Raw genomic sequence first — 4,508 nt, forward strand, 5'->3', positions numbered from 1 at the left:
CTCCTCTGAGTTCCTCAATGAGGAACAATGGGAATCTGAGGCTCAAAATGAGACCATAGAGATTCCATTGGACTTACTTCTGCCATTCATGAGCTCTGATGAGTATTCTTCCTCTGAAGAGGATGAGTATGTCACTGAAGAGCAAGTTGCTAAATACCTTGGAGCAATCATGAAGCTAAATGACAAGTTATTTGGAAATGAGACTTGGGAGGATGAACCACCTTTGCTCACCAAAGAACTGGATGACTTGTCTAGGCAGAAACTACCTCAAAAGAGGCAAGATCCTAGGAAGTTTTATATACCTTGTACCATAGGCACCATGACCTTCAAGAAGGCCTTGTGTGACTTAGGGTCAAGTGTAAACCTCATGCCCCTCTCTGTAATGGAGAAATTAGGGATCTTTGAGGTGCAAGCTGCAAGAATCTCATTAGAGATGGCAGACAATTCAAGAAAACAAGCTCATGGACTTGTAGAGAATGTTTTGGTGAAGATTGAAGACCATTACATCCCTACTGATTTCATAGTCCTAGAGACTGGGAAGTGCATGGATGAATCCATCATCCTTGGCAGACCCTTCCTAGCCACAGCAAAGGCTGTGATTGATGTTGATAGAGGAGAGTTGACCATTCAAGTGAATGGAGAATCCTTGGTGTTTAAGGCCCAAGGACATCCCTCTATCATCATGGAGAGGAAGCATGAAGAGCTTCTCTCAAAACAGAGCCAAGCAGAGCCCCCACAGTCAAACTCTAAGTTTGGTTGGGAGGCCACAACCAAACTCTAAGTTTGGTGTTGAACCCCCACATTCAAACTCTAAGTTTGGTGTTGGGAGGTTCCCACATGGCTCTGAGTATTTCTGAGGCTCCATGAGAGTCCTCTGTCAAGCTAATGACATTAAAGAAGCGCTTGTTGGGAGGCAACCCAATGTTTTATAGTTAACTATTTTCTTTTGTTATTTTATTTTTTTTGTAGGTTGATGATCATAAGAAGTCACAAAAACAATGAAAAAAGCAAAAACAAAATGAAAAACAGGAAGAAAAACAGCACACCCTGGAGGAGAAGAAGCTGGCGTTCAAACGCCAGTAATGCTAGCTGTTGGGCGTTTAACGCCCAGTCTGGCACCATTCTGGGCGTTTAACGCCAGAAAGGGGCACCAGACTGGCGTTAAACGCCAGTAAAGGGCAACAACCTGGCGTTAAACGCCAGGAATGGGCACCAGCCCGGCGTTTAACGCCAGCAATAGCTCAAAACGTGATTTTGAGCAACATTTGGTGCAGGGATGACTTTTCCTTGACACCACAGGATCTGTGGACCCCACAGGACCCCACCATCACTCTCTCTCTTCTTCCCCCATTCACCAATCACCTCAATACCTCTTCCCCACAAACCCCTCACCTATCAAATCCCATCTTTCTCTTCACCACTCACATCCATCCTTCATAAAACCCCACCAACCTCACCCTTCTAATTCAAACCACTTTCCCTCCCAAACCCACCCATAATGGCCGAACACACCACCTTCTCCCTCTTCCTCATTTCTTCTTCTTCTACTCTCTTCTTTCTTCTTTTGCTCGAGGACGAGCAAACATTTAAGTTTGGTGTGGTAAAAGCGTTGCTTTTTCGTTTTTCCATAACCATTTATGGCATCCAAGGCCGGAGAAACCTCTAGAAAGAGGAAAGGGAAGGCAAAAGCTTCCACCTCCGAGTCATGGGAGATGGATAGATTCCTCTCAAGGGTGCATCAAGTCCACTTCTATAAAGTTGTGGCCTTGAAGAAGGTGATCCCCGAGGTCCCCTTTTCACTCAAAAAGGGTGAATATCCGGAGATCCGCCATGAGATCCGAAGAAGAGGTTGGGAAGTACTCACCAACCCCATTGAACAAGTCGGAATCTTGATGGTTCAAGAGTTCTATGCCAATGCATGGATCACCAAGAACCATGACCAAAGTGTGAACCCGAATCCAAAGAATTATCTCACTATGGTTCGGGGGAAATACTTGGATTTTAGTCCGGAGAGTGTGAGGGTGGCGTTCAACTTGCCTATGATGCAAGGAGATGAGCATCCTTACACTAGAAGGGTCAACTTTGATCAAAGGTTGGACCAAGTCCTCACAACCATATGTGAAGAGGGCGCACAATGGAAGCAAGATTCAAGAGGAAAGCCGGTTCAATTGAGAAGGCATGACCTCAAGCCCGTGGCTAGAGGATGGTTAGAGTTCATACAACGCTCAATCATTCCCACTAGCAACCGGTCCGAAGTTACTCTAGACCGGGCCATCATGGTTCATAGCATCATGATTGGAGAAGAAATAGAGGTTCATGAGGTTATAGCCCAAGAACTCTATAAGGTGGCGGACAAGACCTCCACCTTGGCAAGGTTAGCCTTTCCTCACCTCATTTGTCACCTCTGTTATTCAGTTGGAGTTGACATAGAAGGAGATACCCCCATTGATGAGGACAAGCCCATCACCAAGAAAAGGATGGAGTACACAAGAGACCCCTCTCATCAAGAGATCCCTGAGATTCCTCAAGGGATGCACTTTCCTCCACAAAATTATTGGGAGCAATTAAACACCTCCCTAGGAGAATTGAGTTCCAACATGGGACAACTAAGGGTGGAGCATCAAGAACACTCCATTCTCCTCCATGAAATTAAAGAAGACCAAAGAATCATGAGGGAGGAGCAACAAAGACAAGGAAGGAGACATTGAGGAGCTCAAGCACTCCATAGGATCTTCAAGAGCAAGAAAGAGCCGCCATCACTAAGGTGGACCCGTTCCTTGATTTCCTTGTTCTTTATTCTTCTGTTTTTCGATTTTTATGCTTTATGTTTGTCCATGTTTGTGTCTTGTGATCATTAGTGTCTTAGTGTCTATGCCTTAAAGTTATGAATGTCCTATGAATCCATCACCTTTCTTTTAATAAAAACGTGCTTAATTGAAAAGGAAAGAATTGCATGAATTCTGAATTTTATAATAGTTTAATTATTTTGATGTGGTGGCAACACTTTTGTTCTCTGAATGTATGCTTGAACAGTGCATATGTCTTTTGAACTTGTGGTTCATGAATGTTGGCTCTTGAAAGAATGATGAAAAAGGAGACATGTTACTGAGGATCTGAAAAATCATAAAAAAATGATTCTTGAAGCAAGAAAGAAAGTAAGCAAAAACCGAAAAAAAAAATTATTCGAAAAAAAAAAAAGCGAAAAAAAAGGAGAAAGAATAAGAGTTGTGATCCAAGGCAAATAAGAGTGTGCTTAAGAACCCTGGACACCTCTAATTGGGGACTTTAGCAAAGCTGAGTCACAATCTGAAAAGGTTCACCCAATTATGTGTCTGTGGCATGTATGTATCCGGTGGTAATACTGGAAGACAGAGTGCTTTGGGCCACAGCCAAGACTCAATAAATGGCTATGTTCAAGAATCATCATACTTTACTAGGAGAATCATTAACACTATCTGGATTCTAAGTTCCTAAAGAAGCCAATCATTCTGAATTATAAGGGATAAAGTGAGATGCCAAAACTATTCAGAGGCAAAAAGATAAAAGCCCCGCTCATCTAATTAATACTAATCTTCATAGATGTTTTTGGAGTTCATTGCATATTCTCTTCTTTTTATCTTATTTGATCTTCAGTTGCTTGGGGACAAGCAACAATTTAAGTTTGGTGTTGTGATGAGCGGATAATTTGTATGCTTTTTGGCATTGTTTTAGTATGTTTTTAGTATGATTTAGTTAGTTTTTAGTATATTTTTATTAGTTTTTAGTTAAAATTCACTTTTCTGGACTTTACTATGAGTTTGTGTGTTTTTCTGTGATTTCAGGTATTTTCTGGCTGAAATTGAGGGACCTGAGCAAAAATCTGATCCAGAGACTCAAAAGGACTGCAGATGCTGTTGGATTCTGACCTCCCTGCACTCGAAGTGGATTTTCTGGAGCTATAGAAGCCCAATTGGCGCGCTCTCAACGGCGTTGGAAAGTAGACATCCTGGGCTTTCCAGCAATATATAATAGTCCATACTTTGCCCAAGATTTGATGGCCCAAACCGGCGTTCAAAGTCACCTCAAGAAATTCCAGCGTTAAACGCCAGAACTGGCACCTAATTGGGAGTTAAACGCCCAAACTGGCACTAAAGCTGGCGTTTAACTCCAAGGAGAGTCTCTACACGAAAAAAGCTTCATTGCTCAGCCCAAGCACACACCAAGTGGGCCCGGAAGTGGATTTTTATGTCATTTACTCATCTATGTACTAGTTTTCTATAAGTAGGACCTTTTACTATTGTATTAGAGAGACTTTTGGTAGCTATCTTTGTTTTATGCTATCTTAGATCATTGGGAGGCTGGCCATTCGGCCATGCCTAGACCTTGTTCTTATGTATTTTCAACGGTGGAGTTTCTACACACCATAGATTAAGGTGTGGAGCTCTGCTGTACCTCGAGTATTAATGCAATTACTATTGTTCTTCCATTCAATTCCACTTGTTCTTTGTCCAAGATATCACTTGTTCTTC

The sequence above is a fragment of the Arachis stenosperma genome, chromosome 1 (assembly GCF_014773155.1).
Source record: "Arachis stenosperma cultivar V10309 chromosome 1, arast.V10309.gnm1.PFL2, whole genome shotgun sequence".
Taxonomy (NCBI): Eukaryota; Viridiplantae; Streptophyta; class Magnoliopsida; order Fabales; family Fabaceae; genus Arachis; species Arachis stenosperma.